Source organism: Meles meles, chromosome 5 (genome assembly GCF_922984935.1).
Source record: "Meles meles chromosome 5, mMelMel3.1 paternal haplotype, whole genome shotgun sequence".
Taxonomy (NCBI): domain Eukaryota; kingdom Metazoa; phylum Chordata; class Mammalia; order Carnivora; family Mustelidae; genus Meles; species Meles meles.
In genome coordinates, this window is record NC_060070.1 from 153,818,078 (window position 1) to 153,845,297 (window position 27,220).

The 27,220-nt window shown below is 49.5% G+C and overlaps 7 non-coding genes across 7 annotated transcripts; 4 read left to right on the top strand and 3 right to left on the bottom strand.

Annotated features, from left to right (window-relative positions):
• The first annotated feature begins 2,050 nt into the window (after positions 1-2,050).
• On the top strand, positions 2,051-2,123 carry TRNAF-GAA. Its single transcript has one exon. It is a non-coding gene; the product is annotated as a tRNA-Phe (tRNA).
• Positions 2,124-2,660: 537 nt separating this feature from the next.
• Positions 2,661-2,733, bottom strand: TRNAF-GAA. The gene has a single exon. It is a non-coding gene; the product is annotated as a tRNA-Phe (tRNA).
• Positions 2,734-3,964: 1,231 nt separating this feature from the next.
• On the top strand, positions 3,965-4,038 carry TRNAT-AGU. Its single transcript has one exon. It is a non-coding gene; the product is annotated as a tRNA-Thr (tRNA).
• Positions 4,039-5,510: 1,472 nt separating this feature from the next.
• TRNAF-GAA lies at positions 5,511-5,583 on the bottom strand. Its single transcript has one exon. It is a non-coding gene; the product is annotated as a tRNA-Phe (tRNA).
• Positions 5,584-7,757: 2,174 nt separating this feature from the next.
• TRNAA-UGC lies at positions 7,758-7,829 on the top strand. Its single transcript has one exon. It is a non-coding gene; the product is annotated as a tRNA-Ala (tRNA).
• Positions 7,830-10,357: 2,528 nt separating this feature from the next.
• Positions 10,358-10,429, top strand: TRNAA-CGC. The gene has a single exon. It is a non-coding gene; the product is annotated as a tRNA-Ala (tRNA).
• A 3,127-nt stretch (positions 10,430-13,556) lies between these two features.
• TRNAA-AGC lies at positions 13,557-13,628 on the bottom strand. The gene has a single exon. It is a non-coding gene; the product is annotated as a tRNA-Ala (tRNA).
• Between the last annotated feature and the right edge of the window lie 13,592 nt (positions 13,629-27,220).

Below are 27,220 nucleotides of genomic sequence, written 5' to 3' on the forward strand. Positions count from 1 at the left end.
CATCCATCGGGCTCTCTGCTTGACAGGGAGCCTGCTTCTTCCTCTCTCTCTGTCTGCCTCTCTGCCTGCTTGTGATCTCTGTCTGTCAAATAAATAAATAAAATTAAAAAAAAAAAAAAAGCTTGCCTGAAGCAGCAGCGACCCGCCGATTTGCCCCAGTGACGGAACTGTCGCTGGGACGGCAGCCGGAACCGAAATCACCGCTTCCTTAAATTCACAACTGCTCGCTGCCACGGGCCACGATGATCTGTCTTCTGCACAGACCAGCAGGCAAGCTGAGTGGACATGTGGTAAGAACACCTCCCTGTACGGCTTTCATGTCCTTGCTAATGGCACTTGTCTTGAGAATTCTTCCAGAACGCAGTGTCCTTTGTGACTATTATTTTGGTGCGTAGAGACAACTCATGGCTTCCAGCTGGCCTTTGCCCACATGCAGGAATCCAGTCCAGGCCTCCTTGAATGAAGAGGAGCCTGGCTCCATGTGAGAAGGGAACTTGGTACACAATGAAAAATGTATGTGGCGAATATTTCTGTTCCAGCCTTCCCCAAAGAAAGTGCACTCACCAAGGCAACTGCTGGAGACAGTGTGTGGCGACTACTGAACCCGACTCTGAGCCGACATTAAATACTGGAACACGGGATGCCACTGTGGTCCCCCGGTCGGAGAGGTGGCTTATACATGTCGTGCGATGGATAGAACCAGGCCTACTTCACTGCGCATCTATTTGAACCCCTGAATCTGCCCCATAGGTACTTGCCAGGACCCAGGACGCTCAGCTGGAATAGATACACCCACCGCTCCCGCATCCCATCACCACAGCGGGATTCAGGGAGTCATTTTCACCATAGCACCTACGACGGCCACTCCTGCACAGCAGAGCACGGCCACCGCAGGGACTTTTCAGGAAGAGGCTGTTCTCCCCTCACCAACACAAGGACTCGGTGAAGATAGTCCACTGGAGCAGGAGTCTTGGCAAACTTTTTCCGTAAATGGCCAAAAAGTAAATATTTTAGAATTTGCAGGTCACATGGCAAAATCAAGGATATAGGTACTTATATAAAACAGAGAAAAAATTTCCACTTTTAAAAATGAAATTAAAATATAAATAGTTGAGGGACGCCTAGGTGGCTCAGTTGGTTAAGCAGCTGCTTTGGGCTCAGGTCATGATCCCAGTATCCTGGGATCAGTCCCACATCAGGCTCTTTGCTCGGCAGGGAGCCTGCTTCTCCCTCTGCCTCTGTCTGCCTGTGCGCGCGCTCTCTCTCTCTCTCTCTCCCCAACAAATAAATAAATAAAATCATTTTTTTTTTTAAAGTATAGGGGTGCCTGGGTGGCTCAGTGGGTTAAAGCCTCTGCCTTTGGCTCAGGTCATGATCTCAGGGTCCTGGGATCCAGCCCCATATGGGGCTTTCTGCTCAGCAGGGAGCCTGCTTCCGCCTCTCAGCCTACTTGTGATCTCTGCCTGTCAAATAAATAAATAAAATCTTAAAAAAAAAGTAGAAATAGTTGAGTCCAGTTATTATTACTACTAATAATTAGAAGAATGGAAATATCTTTGGGGATAACATTTGCTTAATTGGGGTTCAAAGTTACTGTTCCCCATCATCAAAATTTCTTAGCATTTTTGGAGATAATGAAAAACAAAGGAACAAAAAGAAGAGAAAAATTGACGAACCTCAAGAAGTATTTCCTTTGGTTTCCTTTATTCTCCGAGCGGTGCGCGGGTCCGCTCACAGGGTGCAGAGGAGGGAAAGGGTGCGGGGCTGGACCTCACCGCCGCCCCTCCCCCGCCCCCTCCTCCACCTGCCCCTGACCTCGACGCAGGCACCGCCGCCCTCCCCCGCCCCCTCCTCCACCTACCACTCCCCACCCCCAGGCTCCGGGAACCGGACCAACCTGCGCCCACGGGGCCTCCGAGCCCGTCCCGGTCGGCACAGAGTTGCACAGCCGGACAGTCACACTTAAGGCATCCAGAACCGGAACGAAGGCCGAACCCGGTCCGCGGAGTGCAGGGGTGGGGGAGCGGCAGGGAGAGGGCGCGCGTGGGCGGCCGGAATAGCTCAGTTGGGAGAGCGTCAGACTGAAGATCTGAAGGTCCCTGGTTCGATCCCGGGTGCCGGCAGGCGAGCGTTTTGGCCCCGGCCGGGCGGTTGCGGCTCCCGGGCGCCCGGGACTGTAAACGAAGGACACGCCTGTGGCCGATAAGACTTAGGAGATGCACAGTGAAGTCCGGATTTCATAAATTCCGCCTCTCACAATATGCTCAGTTTTTACAGATTTTTGGAGTAGTCGCTGTCGCCGGCTCGGGCCGCACTCACACCCCGCGCGCTTTGCCCGGCTGGTTGCGGGCTGCAGCCCCGCGCTGCGTGGACACGGCCTGAGGCGCTCCCTCCGCACCGCCTCGCGCGCGCCACTTGCCGCGGCGACAGCGACGGGTCCCCAACTTCGTCAGGGCCCGGTGCGTGTCCGCCCGGAGCGTCGGCTGCCTGCCTTCCCCCCGGGGCTTACACGACACGGGGGAGGAACAAAAGTGGGCCACCACCGCCAGCCCCTCGGTCCGGGGCCGTGCAGTTCCCGCTGTGGGGTGGCTAACTGTGTCCAGGGACACTGTCACCGGCCCGGGAGCCGCAACCGCCCGGCCGGGGCCAAAACGCTCGCCTGCCGGCACCCGGGATCGAACCAGGGACCTTCAGATCTTCAGTCTGACGCTCTCCCAACTGAGCTATTCCGGCCGCCCACGCGCGCCCTCTCCCTGCCGCTCCCCCACCCCTGCACTCCGCGGACCGGGTTCGGCCTTCGTTCCGGTTCTGGATGCCTTAAGTGTGACTGTCCGGGTGTGCAGCTCTGTGCCGACCGGGACGGGCTCGGAGGCCCCGTGGGCGCAGGTTGGTCCGGTTCCCGGAGGCTGGGGGTGGGGAGTGGTAGGTGGAGAGGGGGCGGGGGAGGGCGGCGGTGCCTGCGTCGAGGTCAGGGGCAGGTGGAGGAGGGGGCGGGGGAGGGGCGGCGGTGAGGTCCAGCCCCGCAGCCTTTCCCTCCTCCGCACCCTGTGAGCGGACCCGCGCACCGCTCGGAGAATAAAGGAAACCAAAGGAAATACTTCTTGAGGTTCGTCCTTTCCTCTTCTTTTCGTCTCTCATTCTCTCCCAAAATGCCGAGAAACGGAATCCAAGGACGGCACACATTTGCTGAAGGAAAACAATCTCCATGAACACGGCCAGGCTGACACTCGCCACAGCATTCCCAACCCGCAGGAGAGCAGCTGCCCCAGACCGAGAAAACACAAGTCGGCGGCGCCCACCGCAGCCGAACCTCACAGAAGGAGAGGAGGCGGGAGGAGGAGGAGGGGGCGCGCGCGCCACTTCCCTCCTGCGGTCTTCATCAGGTAGGCGACCCCCCACAACGGCCGAGGGTGACGGGGAGGTCTCCTCTGGGTTTTTCAACACTAGGGGGTAGACGCCCGCGCCGGGCGCCCGACCACCCTGCCGGGCCGAAAGAAGACCGTGGCGCACTGCCCGCTCGCCCGTCTCCCTTTGGCTCCCGGTGGTCTCGGGTCCTGGGTCCGGGGGCAGCTCTGCAGACTCGCGTCCTTGCAGCCCCGCCGAGCGCTGGTGGCAGCGGCTCGGACCCCGGGAACAGAGGAGGAGCCCCGCGCCACGACGCAGGACGCCGGGAGGCGCAGGACCTGGTCGGCCGGGACGCCGTGGGGCCTGGGGACTCGCCGCCCACCTCTGGCCTCCGTCTGCGCGCGCTTCCCGGAGGCCGCATCGAGAATCCGAGCCAACTGCCACGAGGTTGTGCAGCGCAAGGCAGCGAGAAGACCACTGGGCCGGTGGCGGGCCACGGTTGCTCCCGTCTGGGTTGCTCTGGGCGGAAGAAAGGCCCAAAAGGGGCGGGTCTGCTCAGAAACATAGCCGCGCGGCAAAATCCTCCTCGGATTCGGGAATTCCCGCACCTCTCCGACGTGGCTCCGTGGCTTAGCTGGTTAAAGCGCCTGTCTAGTAAACAGGAGATCCTGGGTTCGAATCCCAGTGGGGCCTGGGCAGCTACGGGTGTGTGCTTCTTGCTAACGAAAGAGGCGTTTTGCCGGTTTTCTTACACTTGCTCTTTCTATTTCGACCATCGGCCTTCCTCACCCCTCACCCCTCACCCCTCCACCGCCGACTGTGGACGTAACAGGTAGTATCCCAAGGCCTCGCACACAAAATGGCACCGATTCTGGTATTGCGCACAAAGCAGGACTGCCGCGAAAGCAGGGAGCAGTAAAGGGACACTGGCGTGCTACCCTGTTTTCTTGGTGCGTCTTTTCGTAAACACAAACCATGAGTTCCCTCGGGATTTTACGGGCAACGTTTTCTGGGGTATTCCAACCCCGACTGCAGAGTTCACGAACGGACTCACTGAAGTTCAGAGACGGAACTGTGGACATGACTTTAACAGGATGCTTGCCAGTGCTCAGGAGATCGTAACTCAGCGGCGAGTGTGTGGGGAGCCTGGGGTGGCCATGGGGTAGATGTACTGGATCCGAGGGATGTGAATGTTGATGGATGGTGATCTGCACGGGTTACATCGGGGGCGCGCGGTGCCAGATGAAAATGTAAGGTCCCTCATCCTAAACAGCACAGAAGTCTGCGGCCCACTGTCCGCTTGGCCCTGCGCGGGTCTTCGCCACCCGCTGCACCCCACATCAGACTTGCCCCTCCCTCCGCAGCTGTAAGATCGGGGCTGACCCCGGCCGAGCGCTAACGGAGATCCAGAATCTCTGCCGCGGTGCGCCAAGGCCTCGCTTGCATTCTTGTGCAGTAAGAATCTGAGGTGTAATGCGGTCGCTCTTGGGCGCACGTGTAAGCAGGTTTGTGGCTTTCATCCCGACATCGATTCTCCCTCTTGGCTGTCCCTGTGACCCAGCAAACACACGAATGAAGGAATGAAAGGATGAATTTATTTTTTTAAAAAGATTTTATTTATTTATTTGACAGAGAGAGAGATCACAAGTAGGCAGAGAGGCAGGCAGAGAGAGGAGGAAGCAGGCTCCCCGCGGAGCAGAGAGCCCGACGCGGGGCTCGATCCCAGGACCCCGAGATCATGACCCGAGCCGAAGGCAGCGGCTCAAAGTGCCGTTAAAAGTAGTAATAAAATATAAAGTTTTTTCCCCTTTCTTTCTTGGTCTCTCTCGACCTGTTAATATATTTTTCATTTGCTTATTTAATGTCACTCTAATTAAGTGGACTCCACTTGTAAATTATCAGCAGGAATGTTCTGTTCACCTTCATTTCACACATCAAGATTCACGGGGCGGGGCGATCGCTGTTCGCAGAAGGAAAAGCAACGAAAGCCAGACGCGCATACTGCCCTCCTTTCCTTTGTTCAGATGCCTCGTTCGGCTGTCCCCTTGAACATAAATTACAAAACACAAATTCACGGTGTAATTATTGTCGAGTTTCAAGATGGCAAATATACGTCTTGGAGTGGCAGGCCGGTTGTTTCGGAGGTGGACAAAAGCTACTCCTCCTGCCGAAACCCGGGATCGAACCAGGGACCTTTAGATCTTCAGTCTAACGCTCTCCCAACTGAGCTATTTCGGCGGCCTGGAAGCAACCCTTCCCGATATTTATTTTTTAATACTTGGATTGTTTACAACTTCCATTTTAAGAGATTCTAGATTCTTCAAATGCTGCTGTTGAAATGTCCAGTACATTATCCACCCAGAAACTGGGGGGCATCTATTATCTTATCTTCCACCGATAGCGCTTGGACCCAGTTCCTGGCAGCAGGGAACGGTAGGTGGAGGAGTAAGACACAGGAGAGGTAATAGGATTCCAAAAGATAAAGCCTTTCCTCTCTTCCTCACCCTGCCAGTAAACCCAGATACATCTCAGAAAAATAAGGAAACTAAAAAAATTCGCGGGGTCCCATGCACAGGAGAAACTTTTTGTGACCTTGGGTCAGACAAATATTTTGTAGATATGACAATGAAAGCATAAAATTTGATAAATTTAACCTCATCAAAAATGTTAAATCCTGCTCTGTGCAAAGAATGTTTAAAAGAACAGAAAGGCAAGTCACAGACTGGGAGACAATCTTCGCAAACGTTATATCTGATAGAGGATTTACATCTAGAATATATAAAGGGCTCTTAATAGTCAACAATCAGAAAACCTGATTTAAAATACCAGAATGGGGATGCCTGGGTGGCTCAGTCAGTTAGGCTGCTGCCTTTGGCCCAGGTCATGATCCCAGTGGTCCTGGGATCAAGTCCTACATTGGGCTTCCTGCTCCACAGGGAGCCTGCTTCTTTCTCTGCCCCTGCCTGTTTGTGTGCTTGCGCGCTCTCTCTCTCTCTCTGACAAATACACGAACAAAATTTTTTATAATAAAATAAAATACCAGAATATTTAAGCAGAGGCTGTTAATGAAGATATAAGGATGGCAAAGAAACAGAAGATGCACACCAGTCATTAAGAAAATACAAATTAAGTCCATAATGATAGACCATTGCAGTTATAAGAGTTGTTAAAATTTAAAAACGCTAGCCATATCAAATGTTGGTAAGAATGCAGAGGAAATGAAACTCTCATACACCATCAGCAGTAATGAAAAAGAAGACTACTTTGAAACAGTTTGACAGTTTCTGAAAAAGCTGTAGGTGTACCAACCCCATGATCCAGCCATGCACATTCTAAATATGTATCCAATGGAAAAGAAGTAAAACTGTTATGCGCATACAAATTCTTGTATACAAATATTCACATCAGCTTTATTTGTAATCACCAATAACTGGAAACAACCCAAATGCTTACCATAAATGGGTGAATGGATAAACCAGTGGTGGTCTGTCCATGCCACGGAGTACTAGTCAGCATAAAATGGAATAAACTACTGATACATTAAACATGGGTGATCTCAAGACAATTATGATGAGTGAAAGAAGTAAAACCAAAAAAGTAAATATGATATGATCCCATTTGTATAAAATGTCAGAAAATGCAAACTAAACTACAGTGACAGGGAATTAGGTCAGTGGTTGCTTGGGAATGGAGAGGCAGGGAGAAGGAAGGAAACTGAACTTAAACATTTTCTTCCTCTCTACTTCTCTCCTCCCCCCCTTCATTCCTTCCCCTTCCTTTTTCTTTTCTAGACTTGCCAGCCGTCTGCAGGGTGAAGACTATTTCTCAAGATACGGAATGAGGGACACAGCACAGTTGGAAATAAGCAATAATCATTTTCATTCCGTACATAGGCTGTCAAAGTGCTTCCTTGGTTTTCTGGAGAAGATATCCTGGTGTTGAAGATGGCTGTGAGCAAGGCAAGGTTCAGTGTAGAAAGTGAGGGAAGAGAGTAATTACAGACCCTTGAAGAGGTGGGTACAGACAAGACGGCCAGTGCAGACTAGATAGGGTGATCTATGGAGGAGAAAGACACCACAGAGAAAAAGAATGAAGGCAAATGAAACTCCCAACCTGAGACTCTCCAGAGAAGAGTAGTCAAAAACAAAACAAAACAAGACAAAATACAGGCATTATTAGAAGACTGACCCCAGCTGGGAAGAACCTGGGAGCTGGAATGGTATCAATTTGGACTTAGAATTTACTATACTTGAGTCTAGCAAAAAAAAAAAAAAAATCCAATTTAGAAATTGTAGAACTAGTACCATTAAGAGAATAAATTTTCTCTCTCTCTCTCACACACACAGCCTTGCGAAAGAATACAGAAGATAGTCATATTTTCTAATATATCACAGAAGAAGCAGCCCTTGCCTGGGGGTGTAGCTCAGTGGTAGAGCGCATGCTTTGCATGCATGAGGCCCTGGGTTCGATGCCCAGCACCTCCAAAGGCACTTGCTTTTTTTTCCCTATCACCAATGTGCTCCACATCCGCACACTCCTTCTGGGATAATCTTCTTTTCTGTTTTTCTTTTTTGCTAATTCTTTGTTTAAAAGTGATTGGTGTGACATCAGAAGGCAGAAGGAGAAGGAAAGGCTGATTCCACATCTGCGAATGCAACCAGTTTTGCCACCTGGACCACCATCTTACAACAGGACTTTAAGAAGGAAGATCCACAGTACGAGGAAGAGAGAGGGAGAGAGGAGAGCTGAGTGGAGGAGAGAAGGGGAGGGAAGAGGAGGAGGAGGGGAGAGAGAGGGAGACCAGTGTGATTTCTTTAAGCTAATCCTAAAGACAAGGGCATGAGAAAAATCAGGTGACGTGAGAGTCCAGCTGTGTCTGGAAAACACTTTGGATGGCAAGCGGAATGCCTCGGACAAACAACTATCCGGATCCTTTATTACATACCAGAAACAGATCACATGAATTCAAACACGGACTTCTGCTTTTCCTGTAAGAACCTGAGAAATGACAAAGTAAGGAAAATCCCATCATCAGTCTGCTTTAATTTTGGAGACAAATTGATGTTCGTCCCCCACAGTATAGAACGCTTCCCTTGCAGATAAATCCACATAATGGAGAGATCTTGGCTTCTAAGAAGTCAGCCTTCTCCTGTTTCCTTCCCTTCACTGTCCCTGAAAACGTTGAGAACAGCTGTTCTGCACTCCGAGTGTGTTGGAGGCAGGAGACCCTCCCTGTGGACAGTATTTCCGCTCAAAGTGGTCCTCTGGGGACGAGAGGAACCGATGCTGGTTCCTTGCACAGATGCTGTAAACGGAGTTTCTGCTTTGGTTTCTCTTGAAACAGCCCCTCTCCGAAGGCGCTCCGTGGGGAGTGTGACTGCCATGGGATTGCCAGGCTAGGAGAAAGCCCGAGCTAGAACTGGGGACGGCAAAGTGACCGGGAAGCCACACAGGGTAGTGCCGATACCCTGCAGCGGAGGCTGTTCTGACCTTCGAGTCCAGCCCTGTGACCAGCTCCGCGAAGGGCAATGAACAGCCCCAACTCCAAAGAGCAGGGGAGGCCTGGCCCAAGTTCCTGCCCCCCCGGGAATTATCAGCAAATGTAATTAACGTTTGTTTAAAGTCACTCGGTTTTGAGAGGTTTGATACGCAGCATTATATAGCTAAAACAATCACAGATTGGCAAAGAGGGGCAAAGCGGAGATGATCACGTTATCTGGAAGCTGATGGTGGGAAAGGGGACTGACTGGTGTTCAAAGGAAAAGTTAAGACCACAACAAGGAGTATAAATCTTTTTAAAAATGAGATCAGTCTAGAAGCACTCTCATTTTTATTAATTTTTTGAAGATTTTATTTATTTGTCAGAAAGAGAAAGAGCACAGGCAGGCAGAGGCAGAAGCAGACTCCCTGCCGAGCAAGGAGTCCCACGTGGGACTCGATCCCACCATGCTGGGATCATGACCTGAGCCGAAAGCCCCCACTTAACCAACTGAGCCACCAAGGCACTCTCATTTTTTTTTTTTTAAATAAAGAACCACTTTTAAAGGCACTCTTATTTTTAAAAAAGTAATAAGTTCCCTATTTACCAGTTTTGGTGGATAACTTTAAGCCCTTGCTCCACGCACTTGTAACATGCCCTCTCCTCCCAGGCACGTGCGTGTAGGAAATTCAGGTTCAGAGATATCTGCAGGGCTCCAGACTCCGACTGTAATGGTCTCAGGCAGACATCCTCAGGCGGCTATCGTGCAGACACGTAAATTATGTCATGTCCAAACCCAAACTATACATTTCCCCCTTATTGCTTCACCTATGCTCCCAAAGCAAAACCAAATCAAGCAACCAGTAACGACATCAGCCGAGCAGAATTCTCACCCTTCCTCCTGTATCTACTAGTCTTTGCAGAAGTCATCACCATCCCTGCCATCCAACCTGCAGGTCGTCCTCAGCACTAAGTGTCAGACTTCAGTGAGAGAGCCCAAGGCCCGTGTCAGTCTACCTTGTTCCTCAAACTTCTCCCGTGCCTTTCACTGTTAAATTCATCATCTTATTGATCTAGTAGATCCTGAAAGAGCCTCCGAAGTCGGCTGCTTAGACTAGGCAGAGCGAGACAATCAGGGCACTGTGCACAGGTAAGGCTCTCCCCTGCGGCAGCCTGGGCTCGCCTCCCCCGGTCCTGCTTCCCAGGCGCCGCCGAGCCCACAGCAGGCGGCGAGGTGTGCGGGAGCACACACTGACGCGCGCTCTGGGGGAGCTCCCCGCGGCTGCCGTGTAATTGTTGGAAATAAGGGACAGGAAAAAGAAAACAATGAGTCAACAGACCTTGAACTGATGAAACTCTTAAATCTCACATGAAGAGGCTCAGACTCCACGACCGACCTGTCCCATCTGATAACACAAGGGCTTCCCGAAACCTAGTCGCGCTGACACATTTGGTTTCTCCAACAGAAACAGGACGCGAGCCACACGCACGACTTCAAATTTATTGGAGGATCCCCGGAGCCCGCGAGCAGGAGGGGGTGTAGCTCAGTGGTAGAGCGCGTGCTTCGCATGTACGAGGCCCCGGGTTCGACCCCCGGCTCCTCCATCCGAGCTTTTTCTCGCGCTTTACCATGTTCCTTTCAATATTGTGTCACTTCTAGTTCATGGGACCGCCCCCCCCCCCCCCCAAGACGCGGACATTCACGGAAGAGATGAGAAAAGAAAGACGGCGGCACTCCTCAGCCTCAAGACTGCCCGAAACACCAGGCCGCGGCCACACCCACAGACCGTGCCCGGTGCGTCTCGTGTGGCGGAATCCCCCAACAGAAAAGAGGAAAATAAAAGATCCGGGAAGTCTCCCAGGTTTTGCGGGGACTGCGCGGTCCAAAGCGCAGGGACCGGTCTCCCCCGCTCCTCCTCACCCCCCGCCTGGTGAGCGCGCCGGGAGCCCGGCTTCTGTGCGGCGGGGAGCGGGGCGCGGCCCTGGAGCCTGCGGCGACCCTGACCCCAGCCTCGCGCACGTCCAGAGCATCCTCTGGGAGCCGGAGACCGCTGGCTCCCTCGGACGAGCTAGCGCCCACCGACCGCAAAGGAAAGATCCTGGAATCTGGAGCACGGTTACTCGCACTCCTTATTAAGCTGATGTTCACAAAAGTTTACACAACACATTCACGGGAGCACCTCGCTGAAGCTAAGTCTCAGAAAACGGCAAACAGCGGATTTAGATTCCTTACGTTCCACATGTCCTCGTGATCTCTTTTGTTCCCAGAGCTGTAAATGAATTCACACCCCCGGCAGCACCATAGCGAATGCCCTGGAGGAAGATGTGGCCAAAGCTGTTTGGGTGGGAATAAGGACAAATACATAAGTTGCTTGTATTAAAACAAACAAGTAGACATCACTTGTTAGAGAGTCTGCACCAACTCCAGAATATGGAATAGCAGCGACCTGGGAATATGGAATAGCAGCGATCTTGGCAGGTCGTATGTTGGGTGAATGCACCAGAATCGGTCCATTTTCCTTTGCAAAGCCTTTACATGCTACCTTCTGCATTAGAAAGGGATGCTTTAAAATGTGAAGTCGAAATTTAAAAGATGACGTCTAAATTCCCTCCTTTGGAAAAGCTAAAAGCACGTTCCTCCTAGTTCCTCTGAGATCAGATCAGGAGAGGGAGCAGGGATCCACCACAAGCTCCATTTCCTTGAGTACTCAAGCCCCAGACAGCCCCTTACCCAGCTGGCCATCTGGGGCTACCCCCATCCAGGTGTGTTGTAGTCACGCTGCCGCCTAAATTATTTCAGCGCTAAAGCTAAGGGAATGAGTTTTCCTTCTCTCTGATTCTCACTCTCTTGCCTCCTGACTGGGATGCAGAGTCATCAGCAGGGGGAAACAGCTTGGACTCCCCTCTTCCATTTTGGCAAGCACCCATTCTGGGGCGTGATCTTCCCCTTGCTCTTTGCAAGTGGACACTTTCACTGTACCTCGCATGGAGCCCTGAAGAATCTCTTAGGGACTCTCCCAAGCAGCTGTTAAAAGCGATGAGAGATGAGAAGTCGCCATAAAGCAATGGAACTCTGGTCACATAACCGGCGAGGGCACCTGTATGTGGAATATGTTTCTCCAGGGGAAGGGAGTACCTGAGCCCTAGCCCCTCAGAGCATGGCCCACCGTGACTCAGTGGCTGCAGGCTGGGGCTCCGAATGTGTCGCTCCTTCTAGAGCTAGTGGTGCGGTATGAGGGGTTTTCTACATCATTACACAGGAGGCTCTGCCCCTCCAGCCCTTCTGGCTGTCCCCTCCAGCAGGAAATGCTAGAGGAAGGGCCTGAAAAAACAGAACCGGAAAGGTTGCCTCTGGAAAGTTAGATCCAGATGGGAAAAGGAAACATCCCAAATAAAAAGCAGTGATTGTGTGTCGTCGGTGGTTGCTATAGCAAAGTCTGGAGCCCAGCAGCATGGTCGGAAACCCGGCAGTGGTTTCGTCTGGAGGACTCTGCCTTCTGTCTCCGGGACCCCCAGAGAAGTACACGGAGGCCTTCTGGAGGCAGAGCAAGAAGCGGTTCCCAGAAGCACTTTCCATTCATAGCAACCTCCGCACCCCAACTCCGGCTGGCCGGCGCGCCTCCAAGCTCAGCCATCACCAGGGCGCAAAGAACAGAGCTTCCCTCCTGTTGGCAAAATTGGTAGTGACCAAATATGAGTGTGTGTGGGGGGGGGGGGAGGTAATCATAAACGATTGTCTTCTCTTTCAGTTTCCATTCGGATACTTTTCTCCGGGTGCGAAACCTGTACCTTCCCGAATATCCCAGTAAGTTCTCGATCACCTCTCCGGTTCCCCAGATGCCTTCCCTCTCTCCCTCAAATCACAGGGCGAGGCTCAGTTGGCGCCGGGGTGGGGGGGGGGGGAGTGGAGAAGGCGACACAGGACCGTGGTGAAGAAGGGGGCAGAGGAGGATGACCCGGCAGGAGCCGCGAGGAAAGCGCGCGGGGCGCCCGCGGGTCGTCACCCGCGCGGACACTTCCCGCAATTCGGGCGGGCGTTGCCTCTGCCTCCGGTTCCACCGGGGGGGTTAGGAGACCAGAAGGTTCTCCTCCTCCTACGGAAAGGGGGCTTCAAAGCGTTCGTCCGGCGGGAAGGCGCAGCGCCTCCGCGCTCCTGGGGACTGCTGAAACCTGCAGGGCTGGGCTCTGACGGCCGCCCGCTGCTCCGGCTCCTGTGGAAATCCGAGTTTGGACAAGGGGCCTTGGAAGCCTCCGAGCGGCACGGCGAACACTTAGGCCGGACACTGAACACCTACCTCGTCCCAGGAAGAAGCCGGGCCGCAGCGCTCCGGCCGAGTGACTGCGCCGGCCTGCCGCGGCGCGAGCGCGGGCACGGGGAGGGCGTGCAGGGCCGAGTGCGGGCGGGACGAGGTCTCCGGAGCAGCAGGCGGGGCACCGACCCGGGCGCAGCCGAGGGACAGGGGTGGGGGATCTAAAGGAATTTCCCCGAGGGACCCCCCCCCGCCCCCTTCGCCTGGTTCTTCCCCACTTCTCGGTAGAAGCCGCCGCGAAGGAGGACCGGCCGCCCCGGACGGTGCTTCGGGGGAGCGCGCTCTTTCTGGCTTCGCTGTGCGGAGATCCGAGGCGCGGCAGGGCTCCGGTGTACGTGGTTCAGCGCCAGACCGCCAGCAACTTAAAGGAAAAGCGCAGGGCCGGACTGCCCCTTTTCACCTGCTCTTGGGCCGCACGGCGGTGGAGGTGCTGGGGATCGAACCCAGGGCCTCGTGCATGCTAAGCACGCGCTCTCCCGCTGAGCTACACCCCCGCGGCTCCGGGCGCCTGGGACACGCCTCCCGGAATTTATCCCGAGCCGCGTCCGGGGCGGTCATGCTCGCCTCCATCCCCGAAGTCTGCGCCGCACCGGGGCTCCCAGGGGCGCCGGGAGAGGCGGGAGTGCGCCTCGCGCTCGACTCTTCCCGTCCCGGGCTGCCCTCCGCCCGCTGCGGGTCCCGCCAGCTCCCGGCGCCACGAGCGGGGAATCCGTGTCGGTCCTCTGGTCCTCGCGTCTCAGAAACTTCCCGCTCCGCCCACGCAGCTGCCCGCACCGCCCAAGGTAGTGCGGGGCGCGGGGGGCGCCAAGACGCGCCCGCTGAGCGCCGCGGAGCCGCGCGACAGGACGTACTTAACTGGCGGTCCGGGGCCCGAAACCAGCCACACGCGCGTGTCCCGGCGGCCGCTCTCGCGCCCGGCGTGGGGGACGCGACCGCGGCCAGTTCGGGCGGCCGCTCGGCTTGGGCAGACAGTACCCGCGAGGCGGACGACGGGACGCCCCGCCCGGGTGGCTACAGCGCCTGTCTCAGACCGAGCTGCTCGCGTCCGGGGGAAGTGCAGCGCCGCAGGGAGCAGTGTCCCCCGCACCGGCCCGCAGGTGTCATCAGGCCCCGAGGCGCAAAGTCGCCACTTCCCACCTCCAGGCAAGACTGGGTGTGGCTGTGAACCTACAGAGGAATTTTGGAGAAAATCTAAGCCTTCCCGCAAGAGAGGAGCCCGGGAGGAGAGGGCGGGGGTCCTGCGTCGGGAAAGGCAAGTCCCTGGAAAAAGAGGGAGCGAGGAGGGGCCAGTGGGGAGGACTGGAGAAGGGACAGGGGCCAGGCGCCCGGCGGGACACACGTGCAGCTGACGGAGAAGGGACAGCGAGGGGCAAGGACGGGAGAGGAGGGATTTGGGGTCGGGTCTCAATGCACAGGTAGGGTGGAGACAGGTCTGAAGGCAGAAAGTGGCCGCACCGGAGTTCCTGCCGCACGGTCTCCAGGCCCTCGGAAGACAGGGTAAGGGCTTTGAAGGGTGCGTCCCACAGATGCCTCTGGTTCGGTGAGGATGGTGTGACTCTGAGTGACTCCTGTCCCAGCCCGCGGAGGCTGAGCGTTTTCGGGGGGCAGCTGCGGTCCAGCATCCGGAGCAGTGGCCGCCGTGGTGGCAGTTTGGGATGGGCGGGGCTGTGTGTACCCCAGGTGGGGGCATCGCGGGGTTGGGAACCACCGGAACCTCGTTTCTGTTTGGGCGTTTCACTGACGGGGCTGTTCGCCGGTTAGGGTTCAAAATGCAAGGGAAAGAATGAGGGGGAAAGGTGAAGCGTGACGAAGGTCTTTGGTGTGAATTCCCACCGAAACCCTGGTGCTCCGAGGTGGTTCTGCCCACCTGCAGCCGCCCAGGTCTGAGGATTCACCACCCCCGCTAGTGGCAATTCTTCCATCTCCCCCTGATGCAACTGCTCCTCAGAACAATGTATCACTTAAACTGTAACTCCTGGAGGATTTTACTAGTTACCAAGCACATTTAGATACGGCTTTAAGAAAAGCACAGACTGGCAGCCCGCCTTTGGGGGAGAGGACGGTATATGACCTTGAAGCTGAGCCGCTGGGAACCCCGACTGCTTATCTCTCCTTTCTCTTCCCGGAAGCGCCTGTTCTTAGATAAGTCCTTTGAATGTGCTTGGTTAACTGTAAACTTTACCCTCCTTCCTGTTGGTCCACAAGACACGTGACTAATGTTTGCCCTTCTTGGGCTCTTCTGTGGGCTATTGTTTCTGTCTAATAAAAGCGAGACTGAGGAGTTGCTCCCGGCAGCAGTTTTTTTGACTGTAGTCTCCTGCTCCCTTTCTCTTGCAGCTGACTTGTTTGTGCCAAATTTCTCCCGTCCAACTGGAAGCGGCAAGTGGCGCCCAAACACGGACTTGAAACAGAAGAAGCCGCCCCAACGTGAGGTTTTGCCCAGCTGTGCCTCCCCCCCCACCCCGTGAGTTGTGGGCCATTATCGCAGGGTATGGGTAATCTAGGGGGCACAAACGATTTTCGCCCTCATGTTTGCTTCCTGAGACGGCTCCTAAAGGCGGGAGGAGCGAAAGTCAGCGAGGGCCAACGCACGGAGCTTTTAAAGGTAATTAAAGAACATTGCTCCTGGTTCCCTATGTTAGGGACTTTAGATTTGCAAACATGGGAAAAAGTAGGTCGTGAGTTAAAACTTTTGTATACCAAAGGAAAACCAATTCCAATTACTATATGGCCTACTTGGACCCTTATTCGCTCCGTTTTGGAGTCTTTACAAACCCCCAATTCGGAGAGAGATAATGAAGGTTCAGGAGAAACTAAAAAAGAGGAACCTGAACATGCCATTCAAAAGGAGAAAGAAAGTAATATATAAAGGAGGAATCTCCTTCTCCTCCTCCAATAACAGAACAAAAGGTGACCATGGCCCTGTCGCCGTCGGCTCCACTGTCCTATAAGACACCATTTAGTGAAAAAGAGGGAAAATACATGCTATCAGCTATTCAGAAAGGCCTCCTTGAAGCACAGCAAGCGGGAGACCTGGATGCCTTACATTTTAATTTCCCGGTTATTAGTACAGAACATGTCCTCCGAGGACATGATCCTAACAGCCCTAATGGTGTCTATGAGGCCAAGCATGAGCCATTTCCCTTCAAACTATTGAAGGAACTAAAACAAGCAGTCCAAAACTATGGAGTTAATTCTCCATTTACAACGGGAATCATTCAAGGCATCGCAGAAGGCAATCAACTTATTCCAATTGATTGGTCATTGTTAGCATCCAAGTGAGTTCTTACAATTTAAAACATGGTGGCTAGATCATGCAGAAACAGCCACTGCCGGGCACCTGGGTGGCTCAGTGGGTTAAGCCTCTGCCCTTGACTCAGGTCCTGATTTCAGGGTCCTGGGATGAGCACCACATGGGACTCCCTGCTCAGCGGGGAGCCTGCTTCCCCCCTCCCCTCTCTCTGCCCTCCTCTTTGTCAAATAAATTAAATCTTAAAAAGAAAAGAAAGAAACAGCAGCTGCCCATAACAGAGTTCGTAATGTTCCTATTCCATGGAGCCGCTCATGGGTGTTGGGCCATGGGCCCAGGTGCAAGACCAGGTACTAATGAATGATCAAGCTATTGAGCAGCTCCCGCCGTTGCTGTTTGAGAGCCTGGGAGAGAATAGAATCCCAAGGAGAGAAGTGCTCTTTTCAAAAGGTGATACAAGGTCCAAAAGAAACCTACACTGATTTACTGCAAGATTACAAGAGGCTGTCAAAAGACAGATAAATAATGTTGAGGCTGCGGATACCATTCTTAAGCTGTTGGCTTAGAGAATGCTAATGCTGATTGTAAGAAATTGATAGCACCCTTTAAAGGCAAGGGAACAGTGACAGATTATATTAAGCTATGCCAAGGAATAGGATCAGAGACCTATAAAGCTGATTTGTTAGCTCAAGCAATGGCTGCTCTGACCACAGGAAAATTTCAAGGGCAGTGTTTTCAATGGTGGGCAAGCAGGGCATACTAAAACGCAATGTAGGCAAAGAGGAAAATTCCCTCTGCAAAATGTAAAAAATAAAACACCTGGTTTCTGTCCCAAATGTAAAAAGGGAAATCATTGGACAAGTCGATGTCGTTCCAAAGTTAGCAAGGATGGATCCCCCTTGAGGAAAACTTATTTGGGGGCAAGCCTTCAGCCCCAAAAAACAAGGGGGCCAATTCTCCCATAACACCCAGCCTGCAGACAAATGTCCCATTTTAAGTTTAGTCCACACCCGGTAGTGCTGGATTAGATCCCCATTCCCAGAGACTGTCTTCTAGTGCCTACCCAGCTTCCCATTAAAAGTCCAATGAATATTTATGGCCCTTTACCAAAGGGAACCACTGGGTTACTTTTGGGGAGATCTAGCCTCACTTCAAAGGGAGTACTAGTCCATCCTGGCGTTACTGACTCAGATGATGCTGGTGAGATTCCAGTGGTGTTGACTACTGCGGCTCCATACCGTTTTCAAGAAGAAGACTGCATTGCCCAGTTGTTACTTTTACCCTATCTCCAGGGTCAGTCTAAAAACAAAGAAACTCCAGTGGGTCTGGAAGTACTAGAAAAACTGGAGCATATTTAACTGAGAAAAAATTTTTTTAAGGATTTTATATATTTATTTGACAGAGATCACAAGTAGGCAGAGAAGCAGGCAGAGAGAGAGGAGGAAGCAGGGTCCCTGCTGAGCAGAGAGCCCAATGCGGGACTCGATCCCAGGACCCCTGGACCCCGGGACCCCTGGACCCCGATGATCATGACCTGAGCCGAAGGCAGAGGCTTAACCCACTGAGCCACCCAGGCGTCCCTTAACTGAGAAAATTCATCAAGATAGACCAATTTGTCATCTTAGAATACAAGGAGAGGAATTTTCAGGTCTAATTGATACTGGAGCTGATGTCTCTGTCATAAGCTCATTACATTGGCCTAAAAAATGGCCATATAATTCCTCTTCTGTTACTATTACAGGATTACGCCAGGCTGGCAGTGTGCGTCAGAGTTCCAATATTCTCTTCTGTGAAGGACCTGAGGGTCAAAAGGGTTATCTACAGCCATATATTGTAGACTTGCCCATTAACCTTTGGGGGCGAGATTTACTAAGTCAGTGGGAAGCCTCCCTGGTTATACCTTCCCCTAAGAAAGATTCCCAGATTTCTCACTGAGGGCCACTGCTCCTGAACCCATTAAGTTAAATTGGAAGAATGACAAACCCATTTGGGTGGAGCAGTGGCCCTTAACACAAGAGAAATTACTTACTTTGCAAACCTTAGTGGAGGAACAGATAAAAAAGGGACATACTGAAGAATCTCACAGTCCTTGGAATTCGCCAGTTTTTGTTATTAAGAAAAAAATCAGGAAGATGGAGACTTCTAACAGACTTGCATGGGGTTAATTTCTGCTATCCAACCCATGGGGTCTCTCCCACCTGGATTGCCTTCGCCTAATCTAGTCCCACGCGAATGGCCAATAATTATCATAGAGTTATAGGCTTGCTTTTATACTATACCACTTGCTAAGGAAGACTGTCCTCATTCTGCTTTTACTGTTCCCAGTGTAAATTTAAAAGAACCAGCCAAACGATATCAATGGAAGGTTCTTCCACAAGGAATGTTTTTGCATTGTTTCAAGACATTTCTTATGCATTTAATCTGTTATCTGATTCTTTGTATACAGTGTATGTTTTACAGCATATTGAAACTGCTACTCTTTCTACTACTGATGTCTCCCTCCACTCATTATCTCATCATTGACAATCCCTCATTCATCAGCGTTCTGCCCCTTTCTATGCTACTCATATCCGAAGTCACACCAGCCTTCCTGGGCCATTAACCAAAGGTAATGAAATAGCTGATTCTCTTGTTTTCTCAGCTTTTCAGGAAGCCTCTGATTTTCACTCTTACACAATGTAAACCAAAAAGGACTTCAACACAAATTCCCTATCATTAAGGAAAAAGCAAATTCTATTGTCCACTCCTGCCCTTCTTGTGCTGCAGTCAATCTGCCTACACAGCCAGCGGGCATCAACCCACGAGGCATAACAGCCAGTGAAATATGGCATATGGATGCTACTCACAACCCTTCATTTGGGAAACCATCTTTTTTAAAAATTTTTAAAAAAGATTTTATTTATTTATTTGACAGAGAGAGATCACAAGTAGGTAGAGGCAGGCACAGAGAGAGGAGGAAGCAGGCTCCCTGCTAAGCAGAGAGCCCGATGTGGGGCTAGATCCTGGGACCCTGGGATCATGACCTAAGCCGAAGGCAGAGGCTTTAACCCACTGAGCCACCCAGGCGCCCCTGGGAAACCATCTTTTGTTCATGTCACTAGAGACACACATTCTCACTTCATTTGGGCTACAGCACAAACAGGAGAAACTGCTGCGCATGTTATCAGACATCTCCACTCTGTAGTCGTGGGAATGCCTAAAGCCATAAAAACTGATAATGCGGGAGGAGTCAAGATGGCGGAGAAGTAGCAGCCTGAGACTACATCAGGTAGCAGGAGATCAGCTCGATAGCTTATCTAAACATTGCAAACACCTACAAATCTAACGGGAGAGCGAAGAGAAGAAGAACAGCAACTCTAGAAACAGAAAATCAACCACTTTCTGAAAGGTAGGACTGGCGGAGAAGTGAATCTAAAACGACGGGAAGATAGACCGCGGGGGGAGGGGCCGGCTCCCGGCAAGCGGCGGAGGAACGGAGCACAAAATCAGGACTTTTAAAAGTCTGTTCCACTGAGGGACATTGCTCCAGGGGCTAAACCGGGGTGAAGCCCACACGGGGCCAGCGTGGCCCCAGGCCCCGCAGGGTCACAGAAGGATCAGGGGTGTCGGAGTGTCGGAGAGCTCGCAGGTATTAGAACGGAGAAGCCGGCTGCAGAGACAGAGCCGAGGACTGAACTCTCAGCTCGGGGTTACCTTGAACTGGTCGCGGGCTGGGTGAGCTCGGAGCGCGGCTAGAGGCTGGGGATACGGGAGTGATTGGGTGCTGTCCTCTGGGGGCGCACTGAGGAGTGGGGCCCCAGGCTCTCGGCTCCTCCGGGCCGGAGACTGGGAGGCCCCATTTTCATTCCCGTCCTCCGGAACTCTACGGAAAGCGTTCAGGGAACAGAAGCTCCCAAAAGCGAACCCGAGCCGATTACTTAGTCCGGCCGCCGGTAAGGGCGGTGCAATCCCGCCTCGGGCAAAGACACTTGAGAGTCACTACAACAGGCCCCTCCCCCAGAAGATCAACAAAATATCCAGCCAGGACGAAGTTCATCTATCAAGGAGAAAGCAGATTCAATTCCTAAGACAGCAGAGCAATTCCAGAGGAGGAGAAAGCAAAGCACGGAACTCATGGCTTTCTCCCCATGATTCTTTAGTCTTGCGGCTACTTCAATTTTTTTTTCTTTTTTCAATTTTTTTTCTTTTTTCTTTTTTCTTCTTCTGCTAAATTTTTTAAAAACTTTTACCCTTTTCTGTTTTAACATTTTTTGACTAGTTCATCTAAATATATATATTTTTTCTTTCTTTTTTATATTTTTTTATTTGTTTTATTTTAAAAATTTTTTTCTTTTTTCTTTTTTTTTCTTTTTTCTTTCAGAACCTGTTTTTATCCCCTTTCTCCCCCCTACAATTTGGGGTCTCTTCTGATTTGGTTACAGCGCATTTTTCCGGGGTCTTTGCCACCCTTTTAGTAGTTTGTTTGCTCCTTCATATCCTCTTATCTGGACAAAATGACAAGGCGGAAAAAATCACCACAAACAAAAGAACAAGAGACAGTACCGAAGGCTAGGGACCTAATCAACACAGACATGGGTAATATGTCAGATCAAGAGTTCAGAATGACGATTCTGAACATTCTAGCCGGGCTCGAAAAAGGCATGGAAGATATTAGAGAAACCCTCTCTGGAGATATTAAAGCCCTTTCTGGAGAAATTAAAGAACTAAAATCTAACCAAGTTGAAATCAAAAAAGCTATTAATGAGGTGCAATCAAAAATGGAGGCTCTCACTGCTAGGATAAATGAGGCAGAAGAAAGAATTAGTGATATAGAAGACCAAATGACAGAGAATAAGGAAGCCGAGCAAAAGAGGGACAAACAGCTACTGGACCATGAGGGGAGAATTCGAGAGATAAGTGACACCATAAGACGAAACAACATTAGAATAATTGGGATTCCAGAAGAAGAAGAAACAGAGAGGGGAGCAGAAGGTCTATTGGAGAGAATCATTGGAGAGAATTTCCCTAATATGGCAAAGGGAACAAGCATCAAAATCCAGGAGATGCAGAGAACCCCCCTCAAAGTCAACAAGAATAGGTCCACACCCCGTCACCTAATAGTAAAATTTACAAGTCTTAGTGACAAAGAGAAAATCCTGAAAGCAGCCCGAGAAAAGAAGTCTGTAACATACAATGGTAAAAATATTAGATTGGCGGCAGACTTATCCACAGAGACCTGGCAGGCCAGAAAGAGCTGGCATGATATATTCAGAGCACTCAACGAGAAAAACATGCAGCCAAGAATACTCTATCCAGCTAGGCTATCATTGAAAATAGAAGGAGAGATCAAAAGCTTCCAGGACAAACAAAAACTGAAAGAATTTGCAAACACCAAACCAGCTCTACAGGAAATATTGAAAGGGGTCCTCTAAGCAAAGAGAGAGCCTAAAAGTAATAGATCAGAAAGGTACAGAGACAATATACAGTAACAGTCACCTTACAGGCTAATAATGGCACTAAATTCATATCTCTCAATAGTTACCCTGAATGTTAATGGGCTAAATGCCCCAATCAAAAGACACAGGGTATCAGAATGGATAAAAAAACAAAACCCATCAGTATGTTGCCTACAAGAAACTCATTTTAGACGCGAAGACACCTCCAGATTGAAAGTGAGGGGGTGGAAAACAATTTACCATGCTAATGGGCATCAGAAGAAAGCTGGGGTGGCAATCCTTATATCAGATCAATTAGATTTGAAGCCAAATACTATAATAAGAGATGAGGAAGGACACTATATCCTACTCAAAGGGTCTGTCCAACAAGAAGATCTAACAATTTTAAATATCTATGCCCCTAACGTGGGAGCAGCCAACTATATCAACCAATTAATAACAAAATCAAAGAAACACATCAATAATAATACAATAATAGTAGGGGACTTGAACACTCCCCTCACTGAAATGGACAGATCATCCAAGCCAAAGATCAACAAGGAAATAAAGGCCTTAAATGACACACTGGACCAGATGGACATCACAGATATATTCAGAACATTTCATCCCAAAGCAACAGAATACACATTCTTCTCTAGTGCACATGGAACCTTCTCCAGAATAGATCACATCCTGGGTCACAAATCAGGTCTCAACCGGTATCAAAAGATTAGGATTATTCCCTGCATATTTTCAGACCACAATGCTCTGAAGCTAGAACTCAATCACAAGAGGAAAGCTGGAAAGAACCCAAATACATGGAGACTAAACAGCATCCTTCTAAAGAATGAATGGGTTAACCAGGAAATTAAAGAAGAATTGAAAAAATTCATGGAAACAAATGATAATGAAAACACAACAGTTCAAAATCTGTGGGACACAGCAAAGGCAGTCCTGAGAGGAAAATATATAGCGGTACAAGCCTTTCTCAAGAAACAAGAAAGGTCTCAAGTACACAACCTAACCCTACACGTAAAGGAGCTGGAGAAAGAACAAGAAGGAAACCCTAAACCCAGCAGGAGAAGAGAAATCATAAAGATCAGAGCAGAAATCAATGAAATAGAAACCAAAAAAACAATAGGAAAAATCAATGAAACTAGGAGCTGGTTCTTTGAAAGAATCAATAAGATTGATAAACCCCTGGCCAGACTCGTCAAAAAGAAAAGAGAAAGGACCCAAATCAATAAAATCATGAATGAAAGAGGAGAGATCACAACTAACACCAAAGAAATACAGACAATTATAAGAACATACTATGAGCAACTCTACGCCAACAAATTGGACAATCTGGAAGAAATGGATGCATTCCTAGAGACATATAAACTACCACAACTGAACCAGGAAGAAATAGAAAACCTGAACAGGCCCATAACCAGTAAGGAGATTGAAACAGTCATCAAAAACCTCCAAACAAACAAAAGCCCAGGGCCAGACGGCTTCCCAGGGGAATTCTACCAAACATTTCAAGAAGAACTCATTCCTATTCTCCTGAAACTGTTCCAAAAAATAGAAATGGAAGGAAAACTTCCAAACTCATTTTATGAGGCCAGCATCACCTTGATCCCAAAACCAGACAAGGATCCCACCAAAAAAGAGAACTACAGACCAATATCCTTGATGAACACAGACGCAAAAATTCTCGCCAAAATACTAGCCAATAGGATTCAACAGTACATTAAAAGGATTATTCACCACGATCAAGTGGGATTTATTCCAGGGCTGCAGGGTTGGTTCAACATCCGCAAATCAATCAATGTGATAGAACACATTAATAAAAGAAAGAACAAGAACCATAGGATACTCTCAATAGATGCTGAAAAAGCATTTGACAAAGTACAGCATCCCTTCCTGATCAAAACTCTTCAAAGTGTGGGGATAGAGGGCACATACCTCAATATTATCAAAGCCATCTATGAAAAACCCACCGCAAATATCATTCTCAATGGAGAAAAACTGAAAGCTTTTCCGCTAAGGTCAGGAACACGGCAGGGATGTCCATTATCACCACTGCTATTCAACATAGTACTAGAAGTCCTAGCCTCAGCAATCAGACAACAAAAGGAAATTAAAGGCATCCAAATTGGTAAAGAAGAAGTCAAACTATCACTCTTCGCAGATGATATGATACTATATGTGGAAAACCCAAAAGACTCCACTCCAAAACTGCTAGAACTTGTACAGGAATTCAGTAAAGTGTCAGGATATAAAACCAATGCACAGAAATCAGTTGCATTTCTGTACACCAACAACAAGACTGAAGAAAGAGAAATTAAGGAGTCAATCCCATTTACAATTGTACCCAAAACTATAAGATACCTAGGAATAAACCTAACCAAAGAGACTAAGAATCTATACACAGAAAATTATAAAGTACTCATGAAAGAAATGGAGGAAGACACAAAAAAATGGAAAAATGTTCCATGCTCCTGGATTGGAAGAATAAATATTGTGAAAATGTCTATGCTACCTAAAGCAATCTACACATTTAATGCAATCCCTATCAAAATACCATCCATTTTTTTCAAAGAAATGGAACAAATAATCCTAAAATTTATATGGATCCAGAAAAGACCTCGAATAGCCAAAGGAATATTGAAGAACAAAGCCAAAGTTGGTGGCATCACAATTCCGGACTTCCGGCTCTATTACAAAGCTGTCATCATCAAGACAGCATGGTACTGGCACAAAAACAGACACATAGATCAGTGGAACAGAATAGAGAGCCCAGAAATCGACCCTCAACTCTATGGTCAACTCATCTTCGACAAAGCAGGAAAGAATGTCCAATGGAAAAAAGACAGCCTCTTCAATAAATGGTGCTGGGAAAATTGGACAGCCACATGCAGAAAAATGAAATTGGACCACTTCCTTACACCACACATGAAAATAGACTCCAAATGGATGAAGGACCTCAATGTGAGAAAGGAATCCATCAAAATCCTTGAGGAGAATGCAGGCAGCAACCTCTTCGACCTCAGCCGCAGCAACATCTTCCTAGGAACAACGGCAAAGGCAAGGGAAGCAAGGGCAAAAATGAACTATTGGGATTTCATCAAGATCCAAAGCTTTTGCACAGCAAAGGAAACAGTTAACAAAACCAAAAGACAGCTGACAGAATGGGAGAAGATATTTGCAAACGACATATCAGATAAAGGGCTAGTATCCAAAATCTATAAGGAACTTAGCAAACTCAACACCCAAAGAACAAAGAATCCAATCAAGAAATGGGCAGAGGACATGAACAGACATTTCTGCAAAGAAGACATCCAGATGGCCAACAGACACATGAAAAAGTGCTCCACGTCACTCGGCATCAGGGAAATACAAATCAAAACCACAATGAGATATCACCTCACACCAGTCAGAATGGTTAAAATTAACAAGTCAGGAAATGACAGATGCTGGCGAGGATGTGGAGAAAGGGGAACCCTCCTCCACTGTTGGTGGGAATGCAAGGTGGTGCAACCACTCTGGAAAACAGCATGGAGGTTCCTCAAAATGTTGAAAATAGAACTACCCTATGACCCAGCAATTGCACTACTGGGTATTTACCCTAAAGATACAAACATAGTGATCCGAAGGGGCACGTGTACCCGAATGTTTATAGCAGCAATGTCTACAATAGCCAAACTATGGAAAGAACCTAGATGTCCATCAACAGATGAATGGATAAAGAAGATGTGGTATATATACACAATGGAATACTATGCAGCCATCAAAAGAAATGAAATCTTGCCATTTGCGACGACGTGGATGGAACTAGAGCGTATCATGCTTAGTGAAATAAGTCAATCGGAGAAAGACAACTATCATATGATCTCCCTGATATGAGGACATGGAGAAGCAACATGGGGGGTTAGGGGCATAGGAGAAGAATAAATGAAACAAGATGGGATTGGGAGGGAGACAAACCATAAATGACTCTTAATCTCACAAAACAAACTGGGGGTTGCTGGAGGGAGGTGGGTTTGGGAGAGGGGGAGCGGGCTATGGACATTGGGGAGGGGAGGGAACCATAAGAGACTATGGACTCTGAAAAACAACCTGAGGGTTTTGAAGGGTCAGGGGTGGGAGGTTGGGGCAACCTGAGGGTTTTGAAGGGTCAGGGGTGGGAGGTTGGGGGAACAGGTGGTGGATAATGGGGAGGGCACGTTTTGCATGGAGCACTGGGTGTTGTGCAAAAAGAATGAATACCGTTACGCTGAAAAAATAAATAAAATGGAAAAAAAAAAACAAACTGATAATGCACCTGCTTATGTTTCCAACAAGTTACAATCCTTCTTTAATCTATGGAATATTAAACATTCCACTGGCATCACGTATAATCCTCAAGGTCAAGGAATTGGAGAATGGGCTAATCATAAACAAAAAGAGAAAATACAAGGTCCTCCTCAAGAAGTATTAGCACAACTTTTATTTACTCTTAATTTTTTGAATCGTGATGATAAAAACACTTCAGCGATAGAAAGACACTTTAGTAAACAAAAACAAGACAAAATTTACCCTCCAATCTGGTAGAAAAATAGTACTTCTAATCAATGGCTCCCTGGTAACTTAGTTACCTGGGGAAAGGGATATGCATGTGTACTACCCAACGAGGCTGTCGAGCCCATATGGGTGCCCTCTTGTTTCATAAAGGTTCGTCACGAGCGAGAGGAAAAGATTGGAATTCGAACCAGACCCACCACTGATGATCAGCTTCGAGGGTCTCACCTTAAAGAACACTCGAGTCATGATACCTGGGACAGACAGAGCAAAGATTCCAACTTGGGGCCAGATAAAGCAGCTGACCAAGAAAGTGGAGGAAGTTCTGAAGAATGAGCAACGTCCTCTGACCCCTAACAACCTGGCGGTCACTATGATGGCTCTCATCACTGTAGCCGTAAGTCTTCCTGGATGTCACGCACAAATACATAACTTTACTTACTGGGCTTATGTACCCAATCCTCCCCTGCTCCATCCAGCAGAGTGGGGAGAAGATGTAATACCGATTTATATATATATATTTTTTAATGCCGATTTATATTTAAATGCCTGAAAATGGGTCCCTGGAATTTTGGATCCCAGATTGCTGCTACTGCCCTTAGAGGAGGGCACAAATACTAATCTTACCTTAGGATACCAACATAGACCAATACGTATCGGCAATCACTCCAGTTATCTTACCCCTGATGATCAAAGATGGTGGTGGACTTTCCTACGGATAATTATCTCACTACAGTTCAGTTACATTTACTCTCCACTAAGGGATTCCTAGCCCGTGAATACCGGGGTCCTAGCCATAACACAGCAGCATCTCCTATTCGCAAATGCAAACCAGCACAAATGTGCTCTGATGAGGGAATTCGCCCTTTACTGGAGG